A 24969-nucleotide genomic window follows, 5' to 3' on the forward strand; every position below is an offset into this window, starting at 1 on the left:
CACATCCAAGCGAAGCAAAAATTAAAAAAGGGAATGAAGTCCATGCGGCAGCAGTCTGCATGGTTTCATTTTTGTTAGAAAAGGGCGCTGCTGAGTCTTTGAAAAGTTAGATACTTTGAATCAAATTTTTATGACATCCATGGCTTCTGACCTCAGTAATTCTGGTAAAAAGACAATTTCTCCACTTGGCAGTTTATTGTTATAGGTACAATTTATAAACCAATTGTGATATTATCAGATTGAAATGTGCGTTGAATGAAAAAAAAAAATCAACACTATCAATAGATCTTCACCAAGGAACTAAGATACCATTGTTCGTGAGAACATCTGTGTCTTTGTCTCATTTTGATCACTAACAAAAGGACTTGGGCCAAGACTTATCACCTGACTTGGTCTGTGAATGTCTGTTTGACTTTAGTAAAGTTGCTGCACCTTTTTGGATTTAGCTTTCAGTACCAGTCCAATAACTCCAACTGATAGCTACAAGTGTGAGGTGTGTTAGAGATAGATACCATGAGAATATTTAAAAACAAAAATTGTGTATAAAAATGTTTTGAACTTAGGTTTTTATAAAATTAAAGATTTCTAAAAACATCCTGCATTGTTATTTTAGGGGTTTTTTTTGTTGTTGTTTTGTTTTTTTGTGTACTGCCTTTTCATTTTATGGATGGTCTCCTTTGCTGTGAAGAAGTGTTTTAGTTTGATGCAGTCCCATTTGTTTATTTTTTGTTTTTCTTGCCTTTACTACTGGGGTTGAATCCAAAAGAATCATTGCCAAGACCAATGTCAAGGAACTTATCCCCCATATTTTCTTCTAGGATTTTTTTGATTTCTGGTCTTATGTTCAAGTCTTTAGCTCATTTGAGTTTATTTTTTTGTATGGTGTAAGAAAAGGTTCTAGTTTCAGTCTCGTGCATGTGGCTGTCCTGTTTTCACTTAATCCCTTTCTCCATGTTCTATTCTAAGGCAAAATACTTCACAAGTAGACAGTTTTCCAACCATTTATTGAAGTGACTATTCTTTCATTTTATATGTTTGATTCTTTTTTCATAAATTAATTGGCCACACAGGCATAGGTTTATTTACAGACTCTCTATTTTCTTCCATTGATCCATGTGTTTGTTTTTATGCCAATGCCATACTGTTTAATAACTATACCTTTGTAATACAGTTTGAAACTAGGAAGTGTGATGCTTCCAAGTTTGTTCTTTCTCAAGATTTCTTTGGCTACTTGGGGTTTTTGTGGTTCCATATAAATTTTAGAATTGTTTGTTCTACTTCTATAAAAAATGTCATTGTAATTTTCATAGATATTGCACTGAATCTGTAGATTACTTTGGGAAGCATGGACATTTTAACAATATTAATTCTTCCAATGTATAAGCAAAGAATATCTTTTTGATTTATTTGTGTCTTTTTAAGTTTCTTTATCAATGACTTGTAGTTTTTAGTGCTCAGGTCTTTCATCTCCTTGGTTTATTTATCCCCAGGGACATTTAAATGCAATTAATTGTAAATGAGATAGTTTTCTTAATCTCTTTCTGATAGTTCACTCTGACTATAGAGGAACAGGATGGTATTTGCATGAAAAATTATGTAATGAAACTTATATAAATAACACAAAACATGCTTTTATAGTGTTTTAAATGTAATCTCCTGATCCCAAGTTGCCAGACCATTGCAGTGCATGTGGCAGTTTTATCTATCAAATTTAGATAGACCAAGTACAGTAAAATATACATATATATATATATATAATCACATTTAATAATACACATAATGCCTCATTAAAGAAGCTATTAAGAGAACTAGTCAAGAAAAATTACTCACATTATATCCACAAAAATATAAAAGGAAAGATAAATCCCAAAATATCTAGACCATTTTCCAATTACTTGATTATTATAGGACAGCATATGAAAACAAAACAGTATGCAGGGACTACCTATTCCTGCTAATTAAGTCAAGAGAGATGATCAAGTTTCATGATTTTAAGAATAAGATGTATCATATTGGGTGGAATAAAATTTTAGCAGTTAATATGCCAAAGTTTTGACAACATTCTAAATGGAAGGTTTGCAAGAAAATGGACACTTTAGCAAACACTTTCACGCCAGTAGGGTTTACAAAATATTTGCCTTAGAGTTTATTTTGTTCCTGGATTTAATGCATAATGGCTGACACAAGAGTAAATATGGTAGGGCCATAATGGTGTCAAACTTGAAAGAAATAATTCTTCGGAGCAAAGATGAAGTGAATATCAGTTAAACACAACATTTCAGAAAGTTTTCTGTGCAATGTATTTTTTAAACTAGCAATAAAGATTTGCAGAAGTATTAACACATCGTCAAAAATGGTTCTAACATATCATTTGAGATTTCTAAGTTCATTCACACCCTTCTCTTTCTCTCTTTTTATATAGAGATTCCACTAAAATCAAATCCAATGGATTATATGCATCCTCAGACTTTTTAGTAAACCACCCCATTTGAAGTCCTTAGTGGGTGCATTTATGTTTGTGTAGTTGTGTTTTCTATTTATCCCCCTTCCCCACTTTCCTTCATCTTTCTTTCTTTCTTTAATTTCACGTGTTTCTAACTACAGAAAACTTTCCATTTTATCCTCTCTAGGTTGCAGCCTCAATAGCTGGTGGTTAATCTAACAAAAACAACACTTTAAGATCACTTCTACTGACACCAGTGAACAAATGTGGCAGTTCTCATCATTTGGTTAACTGGTAACATCGTACTTATGCACCAGATATCGACATTTAAAAATAACACAATTACAAGCCTGAATTCCAAGGTATTTTTCTAAGTTGATATTAAAAAATTAGAGACACAGTTTTTTATCTGGAAAATAAGAATTTTAGGTACACCATTTATCAAATGGAAAAAGTAAGGGAGTAGCACTCTGAGCTTTCTTGGGTGTCTTTTTATATTTCTTCCATTGACTCACTTGTGACCTTCAGCAAATGGAGCTGAGTTGAGCTGACTGTAAAACGAGGACAGCCACATTGACCTGTCTTCCGGTGGTGTTATAAGACTCAATAAATCAAAGCCTACAACGTTCTTTAAGGTTTCAGATGACTCGTGTGATATAAGGGTGAAATGTCAGATTAGAAAAACTGCTTGTACCTTTTACACGCCAGTTATGACCAAATGCACACTACAAAACAGTATTACCTCATGCCTTCATAAATGATTCTCAATTTCTAAAAACACACTTATTTCAGCCACTTTAAAATAGAAGGTTTAACAAATTGTTTTAACTCAGAAAACTATTTCTTATTTCAAGCCTTCAACAAAACTATTTTTGCCCTGTTATCTCTGATAACTAACATAAATAAGGTCTTTTAAAATAAATTATGGATTAATAAATGCAATTCATACATGCACATGTTATATTGTCCTTGCTTGCTTTTCGGATATGCTATTTGGAGTTGATTAACAATTATGAAGTCTTTGCCAATCCTATATATAAGAAGCTGGTGTTATATTTTTATTCATCTATATTCAGAGTTAAGAATTAATTTTACTTAGATTTTTTTAAACATCCACTGATTAAACTTAAGCAGCTAAATATCATAGGCATTTAACTTCAATGTTGTGTCCTCCCCTATCAGAGAAAAATTGGGCATTTTCCTATACACAATAGAGGAAAAAAAGCAATTACTATCAATCAGTGACTAAGCAACAGATTGGAGTATTTAGAAAGACTCATTCATACACAGATTTGCAGCAGTGTTCAGCTTCTCTGATTAGATTCCATAGATTTTAAATTGTAGCTAATTAGGCTGTCATAGGTTCATTAATGGCTCTACTGATTCAGCACTCCCTCACCTGCATGCATATTAAAGCTCATTAGCTCCCTTGTCTACGATACCACCTGCATTAATTGCTGCTGATGCACCAGGACTCTTCAGAAGACTCTTCTGACAATGATTCTACCTGCTTGTAGTGCCGCGCGCCCCCGAAAGCTCTTCGGGAGCGCTCGCGCCAAGTTCGCTGCGCTGCGCACGTGGCGAGACTGCAGCTGTTGTAAGGGCAGTCAAGCCGGTTTTCCAGCGGGATGTAAATAATTAGTGGTGCCTCCGCTACAGGGCTGAACACAAGGCCACTGTATTCCAGTCAAAGCTTCGACTAAACCACCCTGCTCTACAAAATAAGCTCTCAAGTCATTTCTCTTTTGATTCTTGATTCTTCATGCAACTTCCACAAAATGCTAAGACTAAGCCAGAGGAGAAAGAACACTGTAGCTTTCTCTTCGTTCATGGCCACTCTCCCTTATGCATGCAAGATGAGTCTCTGAGCAGGACCTTCAAAACACTCTCGGTTCAGCTGCCTGGATAAGTTACCGGCATCAATTAGCCAATTATGATCTCAAGTGTTTTAAAACAGTTTTCATCTCTCAAGTCAAAATAGCCATTTATTTATTTACATATATATATATATACATATTTTACCTTTTTTTTTTGTTTTTGCTTTCGCTCTCTCAGATCAGTGTCTTTGTGGCAAAGAGATGCTGAATTCAGTTACCAACAGAAACTCTCATGAGAAATCCAGTTCCGCATGTTGAGAAAGGTGTCCTACTAAGGATGCTTGGCAAAAATGATGACTTTGAAGTTGGCTGATTAAACTAATTATTTTCCAGCTCTTTTGTGTACTTTGATTTTCTTCTTAGTGTTGAATCTTGTAATAGTAGGCTTTTACCAACTTCCATTTATGGTTCAGAAAGTATCTCTGTGTATTACAAATTTACCACTATAGTGGCCTTTTTAATTTGGGAGTTTCGACTGGGGATTGGAAGTGTCAGAAGAAATGCATAGTATCAAGTGTATTGAAAATCATTTTTTAATATATTGTTTCCAGTTTCTGACAGTTTCAAGTGGAGGGTATATCCAGTCTGTTATTTATTACAGGTAGGAAAAAAAACACCAATACATGATATTGGGAAAAAATGAATGAATAGGAAACTAAATACCTAGTAATTTGATTTTTAAGGACAGCTCATATAAATTGAAAAGCATCTGGTTATTATTCGGTAGCTTCTATGTCCACCACACTCACTCTCCTTGTAATAAAAGCAACGGTAGATGCAAACACAAGTCCTTTGTTGTTGTTTGTTTGTTTTTCTTCTCTTTGAAGGCCTGGTTTTTCAGTGACTACTGAAGGCTTAGATCATGGAATATTTACCACCTTCTTGTGTCAAAACACAAGAATAAGCCATTTTGAGAAAGACGTACCAATCCTTGTTCTGCAAATGCCCATGTATACTCAAAAAACTTCTGGTATCTTTATAAGTTAAAACTTATCTTAAGATTTTCAGGATTTTGCAGACTTTTCACTTGTTTTTATTTTAATCTTTAGTGCATGTTATCTTCCATGGGGCATATCTGATGTCAAAAAATATTTATTATAAAAAGTAAAATTCTACTGTGTCATGACCTGTCTAGCGTAAGGGAATTGGTGAGGGGGAAAGGTCACTAGAAGATATTTTTATTTAACCTGTTGCTAAATATACCTCACCGAGTGTTTTCTAATCTTTTCTACCAACCAGTATCTACCACAATCCAACGATATCACTTGTGCTGCTCAGGGCATCTGCAGGCTATAAAACCTCAACAAGCCAAGATATAAATTAATATAGTGAACTCAAGATATACCTGAACAATCTTTAAGGACTAGATTTGAGACTAGTAGTTTGGATGAGAGTTATAAATTCTCATAACAATCCTTCAACAGGCAACAAACTATAATATTCATAGGTCTGGGAAAGCAATTCTTGGCGCTTCATTTCATGTTCTGCTGTCCTATCTGGAATAATATAAGGAGGCATCCAATGCCAGCATCACCAACATCTATCCCAGAGTTGGAGATCAAAACTTTTTTTAGTTTACAAATTCGAGAAAAAGCCGTAAGTGCTTCAGCACTTAAGACTAATCTCACTACCTTTGATTCAATCAGAAACATTTATTGAGTACTTACTATGTGCCAGAGACTATGTTAGACTGATGATGACGACAGTACTCTTGATATATATAAGGTCAGTCCGGAAAAAGTCCAACCATTGTTAATATAATGAAAATTATTTGCATGACATTGGTTCACTCACCTCAAGGAGAGTGAACTGGAATGCACATGCATGAACAATGATGACTTCGCTCACTAGTCCATGGAGGCAGTATAAGCCCTTGAGTGAGCATACGTACTGTGTGTGCCCATCACATTCAAAATGACTGAGCAAATGAGAAGAGAAATGACTGAGAAGAGAAATGAATCTAGAGCAAATGTTAAGCTTGTGTTAAGCTTGAACATTCCTCTGCAGAAACTATTTGGATGATTCAGAAGGCTGCAGCTATGGGCAACTGGTGACTGGCAGCTTCACCATGACAACATGCTTGCTCACGCATCATGTCTCATTCAAGTCTTTGGTGAAACATCAAATCACCCAGGTAACTCAGCCCCCCTACAGCCCAGATTTGGTGTACTGTGATGTCCAGCTTTTCCCCAAACTAAAATCACCTTTGAAATGGAAGGGATTTCAGACTGTTGATGAGATTGAAGAAGATACTACTGGAAAGCTGGTGGTGATTGGGAGAACTGTGTGAAATCCCAAGGTGTCTACTTTGAAGGGGACTGAGGCATCATTGTCTTATGTACAATGATTTTTGTATGTTGTGTCTTCTTCAATAAATGTCTCTATCTTGCATGGCTGAATACTTTCTAGCCTAGCCTCCTATATATCCACACTGTAGTATATAAAATGTTATGCATGTATTATGTTATAATTATGTAACTAATTATGTTGCTACATTAATATTATTTTGAACCATAGGAATTGATTTATTAAAAAGTGGCAGTTTCATATACTTCAACCACGAAAGGACCAAAAAGTACATGGCCTGAGGAGAAAAATAACAGTTTGATGAATAGACTAAGGACTCATATTAAACATATAAATGCCACAAAGATAACAAAACTGGTAACTCTTTTAAGAATAGGACCAAGACAGGCTTTCTAGAAGTACACATAGGTACCGCGCTTTTACGGTTACACAGGAGATCAGGACGACGAGGGAAAGAAGACGTGTGCAGGGCACAGACAGGGTCATACATAGTAAGGCCCAGTAGCGGAAATACACAGGTTTGGTACAACAGAGAGCTAAGTAGAAAAGAGGTATGTAGGCGGGAGACAACGGATCTTTAAGCTCTTCGAATACCATTTTGTGTTAGAACCCCCCAGCCCCAAATATGCCCATGATGTATGAAATATCCATCACAGTGGCTTACATTCTTCAAAGACTACTTAATGCACTGGTCAGACAAACCAAGCCACAGGGCGTATATCTACTGATGGCAGCTTCCTTTCTCTCCTTCTTATTAATGCTGACATGTCTGCAAGGTCAGTGAGATTTTCATATGTTGTGCCATCATTGTATTTGTCATTTATTGGAAGATTAACATTAGATTATGATTTTATTGAACTGAAAGTTCATATATCAGTAGTAAGGAATTAATTTATCCATAACAATGCTACCATTGCCAGTTTCTGAGTTATGCCATCAAACATAATTATTAAGACAGAATTATTCACTGATTCAAGAAATATTTGTTGAGCACTTACTATGTGCAGGCAGAGTACTAGATTTGTCCCTAGACCAGACTATCAAACTATCTCCTTCCCAGTACAATGAACTCTGGGAGAGCTCTAGTGGAATAGTTTTTCCAGCAATGCCAAAGGAAGGGTTTTACTTACAGGGAGCTGTGGTGAAACATAAAAAAAACAAATAAGGGCAAAGTGTTATACAGTCAACTCATAAGTGTATGGGAAGACTTTCCTGGTTGCAAAAGTATTATGGTCATCATTTCAAATTTGTAACTGATACCACTTTATACCAACTCATAAAAGAAATCTTTTATGTAAGTTTGCATAAATATATGAAAGAGATTTAATTTCTGCTATGCATCATACTTAATACATTGCACAAGGAATTTTATTCCTCTTATTATAACTATGTATACATAATCCATGTATATTGTTATAAACCAGAGAATCATTATTTTAAAATCTATTCAATATAGAGTAATTGAAATCACCCAGATAAAAATAGTAACTGCTATAATGGCTTACACATAGTAGTTTTTTTCTAAATACCCATAGGATGCATTGATGAATGAACATGTGATAGTACATCACAGGCAATGACATTGAATTTATAGTTCTTGGTAGCTGTAAATTCAAGACAGAAAAAAATCATGGTGAGTTTGAGCTGCTGACACTGGCCCCATTATCCCCTTCGCCTATTCTACTCTGTTTTTCTTCACAGTATTTGCTACCAGTTGACATAGAAGTATTTGTTCATATATATAGTTTCCATTTCAACCCAATTTAGTACATGTTCTGTGAATGCAGAGACTTCACTGCTATAAAATAAGCAGCCAGACAGTGTCTGATATGGAGTAGCCACTAAACAATTTGCTGAAGAAATAAATATATGAATGAATTTTTAAACTCACAAATGACAATCTGTACAATTAAATAAACGATAAATCAAAAAACCTTGACTCAGTCATGACAACAAAAATTGTGAATAACAAAACTGAAACCATGTCTAATACTTTCAATCTGCATTATTTATTGTATTATAAATTATTGCTTTATAGGGATTAGATCAAATATCTAATAACTACTTTAAAACCCGAAACCTCATTTTCAGTGTCTACAGTATTATGTTTCTACTTCACCACAATATTAAACCCGTAACACCTATTAAGTACATATTTGTATGGTTTTGTTTCTACCATTAGAGACTATAGAGGAAAATTCAGCAGTAGTGGTAGTTTCTAAAGATGTGGTCCTTTGTGCCAATGTGCGTGTTTGGCGGCGAACAGGGATTTGGTTTTACAATTCTGTTTAGCAATAAGCTTCATTGAAGTTTTATAATTTCAATTTAAAATAAATACTTATGTTAAACCATCCGGATTTCCATATTTAACACTAACAGCTATTAGAATGGACCTCTGTCTTTTATTTATTAACTAGAATGCCATTTTTCTCTCCTATTTTGGTATAGTGATTATATAATATTGAAATTATAATTTTTTTCAAAAATATGTTAGTTGACAGTACTTTTTGCAAGTATACCCTTCTAAAGATTACTTCTTCCACCTTTACCCAAAAAGCAGAGCTAAGCTTTTGAAAAACTTTAAGAAGTCAGACCTGAAGGACAAGTCTCTGTATTCTACAAAAATGTATTCTATGATTATTTAATCTGACAAGAGAACCATATAAAGGGTGAACTCCCCCAAAAGAAAATTACCTTCTGGAGAGCAGACCCCTTGTAGTACAGGCTTCCCCCGCTAGGGGAGTGTTCTAGGAGCCCTTCTGTATCAGTGTGCCTGCTGGTGGTGTTGTGAATGGTTGGTTGCATTGGCTTCAGTGAATTTTTTGAAGACTCTCTCAGCACACTTGCCTGTTTCACGATGGGTAACTTAGGAGTGCACTTGCCCCCACGTGCTGAGTGTTCAGCAATTTTTGACCAAAAAATGGGCTCCGCCCTGACTATTCATCTGACCTCACTCCAAGCAACTTTTTTTTGTTTCCCCAGATGAAAACATTCCCCAAAGGGAAATGTTTTGCCAGGTGTGGAAGAGGTGCAACAAAAAATGGCAGAAACACTAAAAGACATCAGAATAGATGAGTTCAAAAGCAGTTTTGAGTAGTGGAAAAATATTTCAATAGTTGTATTGTACCAAATGGAGAGTACTTTGAAGATGACTAAAGTTTCATATGTAAGAATAAATACATAATTTTTATAAATAAACTTCAGTTTTGGTGGGGCCTCCCTTATACTTTCTATATTAAAAATCTTTAATTGTAGATTATTTATTTTGTTCTCAGTATAAGGTGTATAGTAATATACAGTTACTAATTTTGAATACATTTAGGAAAAAATGTTAATCTCCTTTAAAAATTTAAACCTCATTCATGTAAGAACTAAAAAGCATACGAGTCACTGACAATCAAATTTTCATTTGATATTTAAACTGTAAGACGACAACAACAAACTACATAACCATAAAGCCAAAATGACCCACTACATTTTCCATGTCTTTGTAAAATTTAACTTTATAATTTTAAAGCTGACACCCTGTAGAAAAAAATGAAATTAAGCCATGGAATGTGAGCCATCAGCTTCATGTGTTAACACAAATCTCTTTTTTTATTTTAACGATATGCAAGTAACTACACATTCTATAAGATCGGACCTGAGACCTAATGAATGTTAATACATCCAATTTTTAGGAAGAATAAAAATGAAACCTAAAGTTAATTGTTATGAAGAATGACCTAAATATACAATGTAATCATTTGAGTGTTTATCTGTATTTTTCTTGGCAGCTCTCAATCAGTTATTTCCCAGCCATTGCAGATTTTAGAAAAATGAGCCTAATGTCAATCAGACAAGTGGCTCCTAAGCAGCAGCGTGATGGCAACTGCTATCACGCTGCCATAGATTCAGCTGGCAAGGAGACAAAGAGCACAAATGGAGTTAGACAGTTTTATTACTTACTTAGAGCAATGGTGCCCATTAGTGTCATTTCCCTGATCCCTAATTAACACTGAATGATGTGATAAGACTTAGGTATTGCCAGTATATACTGTGGGCGTGCATTAAAAAGAGGAACCCTGAGACTAGAAAACCCTGATATGATGTAGGAGATGCTGGCAAAACTGTACTGTGTCCCCTTGGAGAGAGACTTTATTGTCTTGGAATACAATCGAATATCTCTGGAAAGGAGACATCTTCATATTACCCTGAGCGCCCTCAAGAAACGGGAAGTCTCCTGTTTGTTAGCATGCAATGTAAAACTTTATCCAGAGAGAGTCTTTATCTCTACCTTTCCAAAGATGCCTTATTAAACAATTCTTGAAAAGATGATTTTATAGCCAGTGAATTCATAAAGCCAAGATGTGCACAAATCTGAGAGATTCATGAAGATTTGTCTCCAAATTCCCAATAAGGTATTAAAATAATAAATTATTTTCTCTATGTATTATCCAAGACTGGGGATATACTAATGCTTTCTTTTAATACCACTAAATATGCATCCAAATAACCAGTTGTCTTAAAAGTTACTTCTTTTCATATCACAAATGCTATGCATTCACCACAACATGAGACTTCCTGTCTTCTTACTTTTGCTCATTCTTTCAATTTCAGATAGGCTCTTTTACAGACATTTTTTCCGCAAAGCCCAATGCTTTTTCATCTATGCTCTTCTAATTCTCACCTCATCCTCGTGTCCATGCTAAATTCACGGTAACTGTTCTCTGCTCTGACACACCAAAGTGTAGTTCACACAGCACTTATTCGTGTCTACATTACTTAGAATTACAGGCAGGTACCTGCCACTTTGCATGGACCACAGACTGTCCAGACTTCTGTGTGCTGTTTTCCAGACACAGGTGATATATGGATACATACATAGATGGAAGGAAAGACCTGGAAGATAGTACATTCAAATGACATAACACAGTTATAATGCTATGTAGAAGAGTGCACACTCAAGAGTCTAACAAAAGCTTAAAACCTACCCTTATCATTTATTTATTTTGTTTAAGTATAAAAGGATAATAGCATTCCCACATTATTTTTAGTGTAACTGAATTTGGATTTATATCTCCTTTCAAATTTCTAATAGTCATGCCTTCTGTTTTATTTTCCTCTTCAATCTCAACAAACCTTTTTTGTGTACTTCTATATATTATTTTTTCTCTTTTAATAAGTTATGATTTTGTGTTTTTTATGCCTTTATGTCTATCATTTTGGGGGGTTATTCTGTGATGTATTTATTAATAGCATCATAACTGGGACACAGCTCATAAATTAACACCAAATGTTATTTTATATGTGTAAACATTAAACTATATTCACTTTAACTGCATTTCACAAATTTTACATGTATTATTTGGATTGCCATTCAAGTATAAAGACTTGTTTTTTCCATTTTAATTTCTCCTTTGATCCGTAAGTTATTTAGAAATATGTTTTATAATTTTCTAAATGAATGGAAACTTATGGGAGTTTTGTAAATTTACTTTTTCATTCTTGTTATTGTCTCTCACCATTTATGTCAGTAACATTTTTATGGAATTAGAGATCTACATATCAAATTTTGTTTACATTTTTCTGGTTTGGGGTAAAAAGATGATTTAGGTATTTTTCTTATTTCCTGAAAGTGAGATATGCAATAAAAATTGTTTTCCTAGGGATCTATTAGTTTTGCAGTAAGTTGGGCCTTTGTAGTGTCTACTCCACTGTGCTTTAGAACACACAAACCCGTTAATGATTTGTGAAATTGTTAAATTTATATGCAAAATGTTGTCTTGTTGAGTTTACATTTTTAATGAAATTGGGCCTGAACATTTGTGTGTGGACTGCATTTATTTATTTTGTGCTGTAACCTTATTATAATTTTCCCTTTTATTTCCTCTATTAAAATGCTTGATAAATTCCCTGAGTAAAGGCATATAAGCCTAGGCTTTTCTTAATGGAAAGATTTTTAATTACTAATTCAATGGCTTTACCTTGTGTTTGTATATCCAGATTTCTATTTCTTCTAGAGTCAGTTTGTATCTTCATGATCTTTGTATAATTTCATTTATCTAATTTGTTGGCATAAAATTATTTCTATTATTTCCTCATTATTATAAATTGTTTAGGCACTTTAGTGATATTCCCTTTGTGTTTTTTTAAGTTAATTGATTTTTATTCTGATCTTTATTATTTCTTTGGTTCTACATACATTATGTTTGCTCTGCTCTTTTTTTCCTGTACATATTTTAGGTAGAGGCTTGGTTATTGATTTAAATCCTACTTCCTCTCTAATAAAGTATTTAAAGTTATAAATATCCCTCTGAGCACTGATTTATTTGCATCCTCCCAATTTTGATAAACTATTTTTCTGTTGGGGTATCATCTCTATGTGTTCCTACAAGCCTGTGACTTACCATCCTTTTTATTAGCTTTGAAAATGTTCTTGAATTGATTTGAGAATCATCAATACCCTGACACCAAGATCATAATTTATATAATATCCTCCCCCAAATCCAAGAAAAACTAAGATGACAAATATTATAAGCCTCATTTTCCCCTTCATTATAAACAGAGTTTTTTAAAAGGTCTTAACTGAAAAGAAATATGTTTCTTTTCAAACATGTTTCTATGTTTAATAAAACTATGATCTTTAAGGAAGAAAAGAAGAAAGGATAGAATATAGGAAAATACTGGAGAATGCAGACTTTTGTCACATAACCTTGCTTCCCAATAGATCATAATACTAATCCATCACTATGATTTCCTTGTAAGCCACCACAATTATTAACATAACAAATTTCTCTATACTGCTCCTGAATTTTAGAGAATAAACCCAAGTTTCAATATTTCCTTTAAACTTCAGAACAAGGATACATTTTGCTTGACCCACTTACACATGATTTGAAGCCTCCAAAAGGAAGCTAACTCTTACATTCTGCAAGAAAGATTCCATAGTGTCTCAAGCAAAGGAGAGGAGAGGAGAAGTAATCACTTTGAAATATGCCCAGAGTGTTCTCCATAACAAAGACATACTTTCCAGTGGCCTTGTCTCAGAAGTGTGGCTAAGGGCATTACTCTCACTGCAGCCTCCTATAGACATGTTTCACCAAAGGCTGGGGACAACGATATGAGAAGAAATACTTGTGATGGGCCTGGGCCAGACACCCAGCCCACTAAAACACCGGGATTCAATAGAATGGACGGGATTCAATAGAATGAAGATTATAGAATGGACCCACCATCATGTATACTTTGTCACCACACAGCCAGAAGTCCAGTATAATAATGATGGAATGCAGCTTAAAGAGTTGTAAAATATAGCCTTGGGCCCTGCTCAGGGCATGTACCTAGGTTGAGGTTTGATCCCAACTGGAAGCATGTATGGAGGGCAACTGATCGATGTCTGTCTCTGTCTCTGTCTCTCTCCCCCACCCTTCTTCTATCTCTAAAACCAATGAAAGCATGTGCTTGGGTGAGGATTTAAAAAATGGTGTAAAATACTGACTCTGATAGCAATGCTTAAGTAGTCCAAGTAAATCAAGGAGACAAAACCGAAGATACTATAGAAACATGAACCGTCTCGTGCCTATGGCAACAGTAAGCATTTTTAAAACCACAGCTACTAGCCAGATTATCAGGAATTCTTATAATAGAGGCCTATGAACTTCAATTTCTACTGTGCAATACAAAACATCTAGCTTTCAACAAAAAATTAAAAGGTGCGTTAAAAAAGAAAGAAAGACACAAAAAAACAATGACAATAAAATCCAGTTTGAACACAAAAATCGAGCACCAGAAGTAGACTCAAATATGACACAGAAGAGGAAATCACCATGCAGGTAAATAAAAATAACTATGATTAACATGTTAAGGGTTATAATGGGAAAAAAGTGGACAAAATACAAGAACAGATGTGTAATTTAAGCAGAAAGGCAAAAATTATAAGAAAGAATAAAGCCAAACTCATAATAACAAAATAGAATGGTGTTTTCAGAGGCTGGAGCATGAGGAAAGGGGGAGGGAGGGATGAAGGAAAGAAGGAAGGAGAAGAAGGAAGAGAGGAGGAATGGAAGAGAGAGAAAGAAAGAAAGGAATCAAAAGGACATGTTATAAAAAACGCTTTTCTGATAAGCATGTCAGTAGACTGGATGTGGTCTGGAAAACAATCATTCACTACGCTAGCAAATAGATGAGTAGAAGCTTTACAAACCTGTTTTTAAAAAAGTTTTAAAAAGAAAAAAAATCAAGAACTGTGTAGAAAAAAGAACAACAGAGAAAAGGCAATGAAAAACACAAATTTCAGGATTGTAATTACTTCCTGTCTTAGGGTAAAGTAGGGCAGTAAATCTGCATAACTTGGTTTGAAGAAGAAACACATAGCTGCACAATTTTTTCATTCTTGAATTGGGGTAGGTTCATACATGGTAATTACTTCATATCCTATAACATTTATGATAAAAAGATATAAAAAATACAAAGTTTCCAAAAAGGGTAGTAATGAACATTGATACGTAAATGAAGTATCTCCTTTGTTTCAAAGATGGAATTATTCTTTTAATTCTGTTATAGAAATTCCATAAAATTTCTAAAAACCCTATATACCCAATATCATTATTTTTTAATGGATGCAGCAATAAGCTCAGAGATATCAAACACTTTGTTCAAGATCATAAGGCCAGAAAGAGGTGGAGGTCTGCTTGGAACCAGGGTCCAACTGCCAAGCTTTTGTTCCTGAGTCCACTCACTGCACTTACTGTCATTATTAAAATACCAGTTAGTATGAATTGGTCTTAGGAAGAAGAATGTAAAGCATCAAATATTCACTTTACTATTATAATACTTTGTAGACAGTTCCTTAGTTGCTTTCCTTCTCCCCTGTGGAAAAGACCTGGTTATCGCAATCACTCAGTAAAGGATGAGTTGAGAATGGTGTTAAAATGCTGTGATTTTAAGAGACCAACTCAGTTACTTGTAGAAAAATGGTTTCAGGCCTAAACTTAAGTCTGTATATACTTATTAAAATGTACATCAGTAATTTGCATATCTTTAAAAAAGAAGTACTTAATCTATTCGCAGAGACCACGGCTCAGAGGTAACGTAGTGCTACTTAGGAATGATGAGAAGAATGGTGTTCTTTCCACAGACAATGCCAGCATCTCCCTTTGCAAATATCTGCGGAGGAAAACCTCAAGATATTTAACTAAATTTTGTCTATCAGAACCTTTTCATTAGTTATGCCTGATCAATAGATGTTTCTACTACAACAAACAGACTCATGGATGAGATACTTTGAAATTGATCAAATGTCTTTTATTCATTCTATGTTTACCTTTCCTTTTAAGTTTAAGGGAGTCATAGTTATATAGATACCAAAAAGCAGGATAATTATTTCAAATAACATACTTAAAATTAATGAACAAAAATCCCGTAATAAATATTGGTACTAATATCCATTATAGTTACAGCTTTACTTAGCAACAGTGTCATAACAGAGACTTAGGACCATTAAGTTTATCCAATCAATATCTGGTAAAATTATCCTATATTTCTTTTTCAAGTTTCATTTGCATTTTTTCTAGTTAAGAATTTGCCATACCCTCAACTATGGAAGTAAGTTTATTTTACTGCCCTTTGACAGTCTCAGTTATAAAAGAGAATACTGTATTTTATCTGCCCACTTCATAGATCAAATGAAGTGAATTTTGGTAGAAAAATATTACTGGTAAAGCAGGTGAAGCTTCCGTAAGATAATATATAGCTTCTTGTACTAACCATACAAAATATTGCAATGGTGTGTTTATCAGTTATAAAAAGTAACAACAGCATGGTGATAGGTGATGTTAATAATTAATAATTCTATTAAATCATGAGGGAATTTCTCAGTACTTCCTTTTAAAAGTCATTTCTATGTTATTTATTTTATTATCTATAAATTTAATACAGCTAAAACCTTCTAATTTATTCCATAATCATTCTGAATTTCCCAAGTTCATATCTTTGCAGCTATGATTCCATTCTAAGTAATAATTGTATCTTATCTTCATTCATTCTTAAATATTTCTTGAGTCCCCTCAATGTTCCAGGCAATAGATTACACATTGACAATATAACAATGAACAAGACAGCTATTCTCCAAGGTTAATTTAATCCATATACTATAGATGATCAAGTCATTCACAATGAGAGATGTCATTAACAATTCTGAAAAAAACACACATGTGTACTGGTTTTGATTGATGAAGTGAACAGTGATGCATGGAGGGAAACAGGGTTTTCATTGTTGGAACGAGATATTACAGACAAAAAGAGAAAGTCAGAGGCATCAGTATAAACTCATGTTTAGCTTAAAAATATGTAGTATAACATGGTATAACATATATGTATGTATAACATATATACACACAATATAAACATCTGTAGATATCAATTTACACACCAATTAGGATATACACATATATTTCCTCTCTCTGTCAGCTTTGAGGGCCTAGAACCAATGATACTCCAATAGAAGTGATTATGGCTAGTGCCAGGTCTTGGTTTATAACAGTAATATCTACAAACAGAAACCAGAACTCCTAGCAAAACTGCAATTCTAAGACCAGGGCAGGAAATATATGAATTTAGAGTATCTTATAGTATCAGGAATAAGAAACTGCTCAAAAAAACACAAAGATGGGGGTGTGTCAAAGGGACACAAGTCACCTCCCGATGGTCAAATCTGGAATAATTTGAGCAAAAAATAAACAACAATTTATAATTCAAACTATAAATAAATATACATGAGTCTATATTGATAACAGAAAAGATTAAAATAAATAAACTGGGGGAAGAATAGACACATCAACATACAGAAAAAAATCCAAATCCATTTTGTAGATACCCTACCCCGTGGGGGGTAGATATAACTCCCTCCCCATTAAGTGCCTGCTTTCTTTCCAAATAGCACAGCATGGAAGGAGAATATAACTTTACAGTGGAGAAACCTGATAAATACTATCTTAGCCAGGAGATTAAGATTAACATCAATAGAAATAAGTAATGTTGAGAGTCTATACCCTTGATATGATATGAGAATGACATTTCGCTTCTATAGGTCTGCTCGCAAAACAGTAATTCCTGTTTATTCATGAGTAAAGAAAAAAAATCATACAAATCCTAGTTCAAGCACATTCTATAAAACACCAAATCAGTCCTCCTCAAAACTGTAAATGACAGCAAAACAAGGAAAAAATAGGCAGCTGTCAGGGCCTATTGCAGTCTAAGGACACACAATGACTAAATGGGACATGGTATCTTGAATGGGAGTTTTGAACATAAAGAGACCACAGGTAAAAATTAAAGACACATGAATAAAGTATGGACATTAGTTAATAACAATGGATCAAATTGGTTCTTTATTTGTGAAAAAATATACCAGACTAATATAAAATGTTAACAGTAGAGGAAACAGGGTGAGAGGTATATTGGAATGCTCTGTATTATCTTCGCACTTTTTTTTTGTAAATCTAAATCCACTCTAAAATAAAATGCTTATTTACAAAAAAGCATAGGCATCACAGACACTTCCAATGTAAAAGCCTGTGGAGAGTGGAGTAATTTTATTTTCAATGTAATTATTCCTCAATTTTTGGTATTGTTATTAATTTGACATACCAAGTGGAAAGGTAACTTTGCTCACTTAAAAATTCTTAAAATATAGTGGATTTTGCATGTCCAAAAATATAAAAAGGGAAAAAATGGGAGCCATTATGAAGTGTATTTATGAGGAAGTATCTTCTACATGGATTGACAAAATAATCACTGTCCCTTCCATCATTTAAGAGATTTGCTTGGGGTTTCATAGAAAAGTTCTGTGTCCAAGTAGCATCCATTAGGGAGGGGAAGTAGAATCTTATCAGCCAAAGAATGCCCTCATTTTAGCACCAGCCAAGTGTGATGTAATGGAAATGGAAAAACTGAAGAGGGGATTATTGCAACATAAAAGCCTTAAGCAAATATAAACTGAAGACATAATTAGCAATACTCTGCTGAGAATATTATTAGCATTTTCGAACACTTACATCTTATTTTTGCAAAAACTGTCTGAAACTCAGTTGTAAAGTGACGTTGACAGAATGAATGGGAATGATTCAGCAGCCTGTTATGGGAAAGATTAATGGCTTCTGTTCTCAAACAAGTTCATGTCTCTGTAAAAATATAGTGCCTTTAGGTTACCTTAGAAGAAAAGAATTAAATACTTACATGATAGATCTCCGTGTGTGTGTGATTCACCAGCTGCACTAATTCCCTGTCAGGGCTGTCTTTCAGAGAGTAAAAATCTTTATGCATAGCATCACTCTGTAGTCAACTATCTAAATTATGTTAAGGTAGTAAATTAGTTAACATTATGAGAATTAGAAAGAAAATTATTCCAGACTGAGAGACCCTCAAAGTAAAGGACCTAGCCAACTGCCAAGCATATGGAAGGTCGCCAATACATTTGTGTTTAATTTTCATTAACAAGCATTCAATAATAATGTTTCCCATTAAGACATGTATATAGAAGACCATGTCAGACAACAGATTTAAAACACCGTTTTTTGTTGTTTTGGCTTTCCCTGGATAGAACGGCACCAGAAATAGAAGACAAATTCTCCACCATTGTGTCCACATGGAGACAAAATGTCCTACTGAAAAAGATGTAATGACGTTTACCTAAGCCATTCAACCATAATACTGTAATAAGCAATGATATGATGTCTACTCTGAGGGTGTCCCATCTAAATAACTACAGTGAGACAGGTCAGAAGTCATCAGGATGGCTCCTAGTGGGAGCAACCTTTCACATACTGGTGAAAAGTCACATATGTATATTAAATATATATATTGGAAATTGGAAGCACCTGTAAATTTGATAACCAAAGATCACATTATCTCCAATTATATTCAGAGCTCAATTTCTGTTTGGGACTGTGCTTGTAAGATTTAAAGACCCTTTGTGTCTTTACTGCCACTTAGGGAAAGAAAAAAGCAGAAAAAAATTAACTTTTACAGAGCACCCACTACATGCCCGGTCTTATGCTAGAGGCATTATGTACACAATCATGTTTATTCCCTGCAGAAGGAATTACATAGGTCACACTCACTTGACAGTGAGGAAACTCAGGGCATATGTGGTAAAATTATACTTTAAGGCCACAGAGCTGGCAAATAGCAAAGCTGAAATGTAAATAATGCAAATGCAAGCCATTTTGACATCTAAGCATGCGTATTACATAATAGACATACATGAATTGAAACCAACCAGTTTAACTAGAGTTGAAAGTACATTCATTGGTTAGAATCAGTGAACAATGGTGACTGAAATGTCCTAAATGTGACCATTAGTTTGGATGACATCTATTAACAACTGCAATAGCTCTTATAGCTGTAAAATTGCACACGCCTCCATAAGCTTTGTTGAGCTAATCAAACCTCCTAAGTTTGCTTCGATCTGGGTTTGTCCTCCATTAGCTTGCAAGGCTGGCGATGCCAGGAAATATTCTATAGGTGAAACATTCACTGTGGCACTTTCATGGATGTTCTACATACATTTGTTTAAGGATCCCATTCTGACCTTTCATGTACTAAATTTTTCTCGGAGAAAAATGGAGCAGGTTGAATTGAATCAGCCATTTCCATGAAGAAAATATATGCTCCTATGCGTATTCTTCTGAAACCTATGAGGAATACACACACAGACATATAATATGCATATATATATGCATGCATGCCTCTATATACATATATGTGTATATGCATGTATATGTATGATTGCACATATATATAAGATTATCTTTTGCTTTGTATTGTATAGGCCTTTCTTTCGTTAACTGATTTGACAGACAACGAAGGGAACATGAAAGTCCAGCTCACCTTAGAATCAGCTTCAAATAATTTTATTTCTTTTGTCTTTATCACGTTCCTAAAAGAGAAAGTTGGGGAAAAAAGAGTTATTTTAATTTATCAATGATCTACCTTTCAGCTGAAGTGTTAACGGAGAGATAAATAAAAGATTTCAAAACATCCTATTCAAGTAATGAATTACCAAATTACAGTTCTTTTATTCTTCAGGTAGAAATCACCGAAAGACATAATGTTAGCACATTTTCTTAGGATATGTATTAAGGATTTGATTTCACTTCAACAAGCATTCCTGAGTCCTTGCTTTTTAACAGGAATACAGTGCACAACACCAAGGTATAACATTTGAATATGAATCATAACTAAATAAAAATGATTATTATAAAGACTTGGATAAAAGAAAGATAAGGCCTTGCAACCCTGATCCATGGTACATAAAGACAAGGAATATACTAAGGGCCAGGGCTAGATCCACAGGCCACTGATTTCAGCACCAATAGCTCACTCTTTTTGTCAATAATCGCCAGGGAATTCGTGCTGACTCAAAAGAAGGGGATCGCTGTGAGAGATGTGATGTATGCAGAGGGAGAAGACGTGGGGTGCTCCTTCACCATGTGGGCCTTCACCCAACTGCCGCATTTTGTAATCCTTTTACTCTTTCTCAGCAAGAGCAAATGAACACTTAAGGGAAAAGGATTGAATAGGTAGCAAAGCCCAAGTAATTAAAATAGTGCTTTCAATCTTCATATACATCATTCTAATAAAAATGTATCTGTTGTATTTATAACTTTAACTTTTATCAAAACTGCAGGGATGCATTACTTTCATAATAAAGATGTTTATAGTGGTTGAAGATTATATTTTGGCAAATTTAAAAATTGATGAACCATGTCTTCAATAAAAAGAGATTTTCCTTCAAAATCTCTTGGGTTTATCATAAACCTAAAGTTAAATAATCAAATCTTTTAATCCAGGAATAAATTGAGTGGTATATTATAGGAGTGGCCCATACCTTAGTTTTGATAGATAACCCATTTTTTTCTATTGCTTCTGTTTTCTCATTAAAATTATTGGAAAAATAAATGTCAGGGTCTTCCTTCCTTTAATAAATCCACTTCATTATATTGTACCCCACCCGACCCCCTCCTGTCTTCCCTGGAGGAAGACCTCAGTTCCTGTCCTGGCCTCTCCTCTAAGAGCCTGATTTCATTCTTTCCCTTTTTTAATCTCTATTCTCAATAACCCTCAGATTCTTAGACTCAACTGTGTCTTAATCCTCTATGCCAGCAATTTTCAACATTTTCATCTCATGGCACACATTAACTAATTACTACAATTAGTTTGCCAGTCTGACAAAAAAAGGTATGATTTTGATTATATCTTTTCCATCTCATAGCACACATAAAGTAATCACTAAATTAGTTTGCCCATATGGGGAAAAAAAGGTATAATTTTCACTCATTCACACTGGATGAAGCTATAGTGTTGGCGGTTGTTATTTTTTTATTTGACAATCTAAGGGAAAAGTGGTCAGTGCCCCTGACTAAATAGTCAGGTATTACATGTTTTAGAAATTCTTGTTAAAGGAGGTTGAAAATCGCTGCTCTATGTAGAAACCCTGAGATGTTCTTCTCTAATTATAATGTTATAATGGACTTATCCTGGCTACTTTTCTATTTCCTTCCACAGTCCAAGGAGACCAGTTATTTCTCTTCTTAACGACGCCAATCTTTAATCATCCTCACCATCAAAGCACGCACGTGTGCAGGCACACGCTCACAATTATTTTCCTCTTTATTAACAAATTCTCCAGATTTCAGATTTGTTCCTTACTTCTCTATGTTTTGTCATTTCCTTCTCTGAGTGATTGTATCTATTCTCAAGGCCTAAAAGGTACTACATGTATGCTAATACGCTGCAACATCATTCAAAAATGTTTAATAACTTGGTCGAAATGTCCTCTATTTTACATTATTAAAACTGGGCTCTTTCTCTATACCCCTCCACATCAGATGTTTTAATTGGTATTTCTTATTTAAGTTAATGTTGACACCATCTATCTGGTCTCTTAAGTCAGGCAGTAGCCGCTGCCCCCAGAAGGGCCCCTCCCACATTGCATAATAAAAGTTTCATTGAGGCTGTTTCTTTTTTGGAGTGGGGAAATGAATCATTGATAATGTATGGAAGGCAAAGAGAAATTCAGAAGCTTTTCCTACTTGGTAACTTTACCTTTGCTTTGGCTTTGAATTTAAAGGTAATAGTAAACAATCATTAAGCCTCTTTTATGTGTCAGATATCCTATTGACTGTGTTACTTTGATATATTGTTATTTAATCTTCACAGTTAATTTGCAAGTTGGATATTCTCATGTCCTGGGTAAGAAAACTGAACCAAGCATAGCTAATAATCTAGTCAATATTTATACAGGTAGTTTTCAAGTACAATTCTGTTTGCCTCTAAAGACTATCTTTCTACCTCTGTATTATCTATGTCAACTACAGCCTCCAAAATAATAATTTGGGGTACCTGGATATTTCAAGTGCCTGAAACTGGCACTGTGTTCTCATTTAGTTTGGGGAAATTGAACTGTAGGAGGCACCAGTTTAAAAATAGTCTTTTTCATACCTTGACTTAAAGTTCAAGACTTACATGCTAAATCGTGAACTCTGTTCTATAGAAAATCCTATCATAATGAAATTGCATTCATCAGATTTATGGTTAAGCACCCTGCTAATGGCTGGTATTCAAGATGAAAGATGGTGTCTGCATGACTGGAATCTGAAATCCAACCACTGGTCCTTGAAATGGTGCTCTGATGGGTAGCAATCACTTCCAAGCAGGTTTGGTTTGGGTTTTGGTTTGGTTTTGTCTAGGAGGTAGTTTGTTGTGTCCTGTCAGGGAATGAGAGCATCTTTCAAAAAGGCTGCAGTTTGGTCATTAAGAAAATATCTTTGCACAAAGAAATTCTTGTCTTCCCCTAAAACTAATATGAAATAATATGACATATCAACCATAACTGAAGCATAAAATTAAAAAAAAATTCTTGTCTTATCAATGCGTGTGTTTTCCATGACAAAACCATTTCATAACTACATTGTGCCAGTCCGTGTATGCTGATCAGTGAAAAATGGCTGTGAGATTGCTCGGTCATAAACGACTAAAATATTAAATATGGAAATGTGTTTTCTCTCTCGTGTTTGAGCATCTAAACAATTCAAGGTTGTCCTTGAGATAAGAAAACTCCAGTTGAGATATTTAAAATAATATTCACAAGATTAAAAGATAAGAGAGCTCTTAAAGAGAAAAATCAGGATGTGAATACAACTAAAAATGTATATTTTAATACTGGGGACTCAGCAATGTCAGGTTTGTATGCGAAGGACAGCAAGATATTTTTGTCACTCCATATTGTCATATCACAGTTTATAGCAATAAAATTAGTTTATAGCAGTATTTTACTATTGCTCATGGATCAGAGTATAGAGCTTAAACTATATGGAGCTATGAGAGGATAGCTTCTGAACATAATGCAAAATGTCTCTAAGTGGTCAACAATTAAAGTTGGTCTTTGAATTGTTTCTGCTCAACAACCACTGAAAATGGACTCATAATATCTCAGACAATTGTCCCCTTAAAACAAAAAGTTCAAACCCACTAAAATTTAGCCTTATTAATATTCTAAAAAGAACCCAAGCCCATTATTTTGGTCAAGATATGGAGGCCATTGCAGACTCAACTTAAAGTTAACACAGCCCTTGTTCAATGGAATTGAATTAAATATTATAGTTCTTTTCTTTTTTTATTTAATCATTTATATTTTCAGTTAAAAATACATAATACATACAAGATTGATTATAATAAATAAGTCATTCAAAGTATGTGGGCATTTTTTAAGTTTGAGAATTCAGGGAGAGAAACTGAGTATCCTTGCATACTGAGGTGTATTTATATTTTTCTGCCCTTCAAACATGCTTTCAATTTTAATACTTAAATGTGACCAGCAGTTAGTCCACAATTTTCTCTAATTGTGGATGATCAAGATAATGAAGTTTAAAAATCCAATACTGTACATGCGGTAGCTTCCTCCGGCTGCAGCTTGCTCAGCATCCGTAATAAATACACAACACTTGGATATGGCTGTTGCAGGCCTCCAGCTAAGAGGTACTAACTACAAAGTAGCTAGCAAATTCTCTTAGAAAGAGGATTGGTGTTTGGAAATCTCCTGCTGTGGTAAAAATTTTAACTGTAGTAATTAGCAGCAGGCTTTTCCGTTTTCCTGAGAGGCAGAAGAAAAGAGCCTCTGGAAAGGAGAGTAGACGGAAAACAAAGACGAGAGGAGGAGTGTAACAAAGGAGCGGCTGACACGCTGCTTAATCAATGGTGACAACTGGCACAAATCTGTTTTACAGGAAGACACCAGAACTTCGTGCAGTGAAATGTTAGAACGTAAATTTGTAGGTATTCATGAACCGGAAAATAACATCT

General features: G+C 34.4%; 1 long non-coding RNA gene across 1 annotated transcript in view; it reads right to left on the minus strand.

Annotated features, from left to right (window-relative positions):
- LOC128781260 (uncharacterized) overlaps positions 1 to 24969 on the minus strand; it is a 107167-nt gene that overhangs the window by 9056 nt on the left and 73142 nt on the right. The gene's annotated exons all lie outside the window — the stretch shown is intronic.

Source organism: Desmodus rotundus, chromosome 6 (assembly GCF_022682495.2).
Source record: "Desmodus rotundus isolate HL8 chromosome 6, HLdesRot8A.1, whole genome shotgun sequence".
Classification (NCBI taxonomy): domain Eukaryota; kingdom Metazoa; phylum Chordata; class Mammalia; order Chiroptera; family Phyllostomidae; genus Desmodus; species Desmodus rotundus.